Raw genomic sequence first — 1,302 nt, 5'->3', positions numbered from 1 at the left:
GACAAAATGATCGACCAATGGGCGGTATCACGGTTTTATTTTGTGGTGATTTCCGACAAACCTTACCGGTAATACCACGGGGAACCCGAGCTGATGAGGTTAGGGCTTGCCTGAAAAGCTCTTATTTATGGCGAGATATACAATCGGTGCATTTGACTATAAATATGCGAGTGAGAACTGGAGATAACCCGGATGATAGTCAATTTTCTGACACATTATTAAAGATTGGTGAAGGTACCTATCCACAACTACACCAAGGAAAACTTATACTGACGCCTGAATTATGTTGTATGGTGCAATCTCAACCACATCTTATATCGTCGGTTTACGGTGACGTAACAAATATATTAAATAGGGACAATTCTTGGCTATGCGAAAGATCTATTTTAACTCCTCGCAATGACCAGGCATCTGAGATCAATAACAAAATACTGTCGAATATACAGGGGGAAAGCAAAGTTTATAGATCAATAAATAGAATGGTCGATGAACAAGAAGCCACTAATTACCCGATAGAATTTTTAAATTCTTTAAATATGCCCGGACTTCCCTCTCATGAAATTTGTTTAAAAATTGGGATACCGATTATTATGCTCCGAAATTTAAAACCACCACAACTTTGCAATGGAACTCGACTAAAAGTAACCCAGTTGCAACAAAATATAATCGAGGCTCAAATTTTAACAGGTTGCGGTGCAGGAGAAACCGTCTTTATTCCCAGAATACCCTTAATACCAAATAATTTTCCATTCCAATTTAAAAGGACGCAATTCCCAGTATCGGTGTGTTATGCAATGACAATTAACAAGGCTCAAGGGCAGACTTTTCGTGTTGCTGGAGTAGATCTCAGTGTCAGTTGTTTCTCACATGGTCAGTTGTATGTTGCTCTTTCCCGTGTTAGCAGTTCTAAAAGTCTTTATGTTCACGTGCCGGACGGGTCAACTTTCAATATAGTTTACCCGGAAGCTTTGCACTAAAGTATTTTCGTTTTATAGGTACCTTTACCTTACCTTTATAAGGCAGTGGTACTTATATTGCCACCAGAATTTGAACCTTAACACATTATTATAAAGTTTAAAAGCTATAAATATTTTTAAGTTCTGTGTCTTATAAAGGGTTAAGCCTTATGTGAACGTGATCTAAACAATATTACCAATATAAATAATAATAATAAATATTACCAATACATTAACTTAATACACAAGGAGTTACACGCTGACGGAGTCGCGGACACAGCTATCTATACTTTTCTGCCGGAAGTCACTATTCCACGCGGACGAAGTCGCGGGCACAAGCTAGTTA

This window comes from Trichoplusia ni, chromosome 25 (assembly GCF_003590095.1).
Source record: "Trichoplusia ni isolate ovarian cell line Hi5 chromosome 25, tn1, whole genome shotgun sequence".
Lineage (NCBI taxonomy): Eukaryota > Metazoa > Arthropoda > Insecta > Lepidoptera > Noctuidae > Trichoplusia > Trichoplusia ni.
This window is presented reverse-complemented; position numbering follows the sequence as displayed.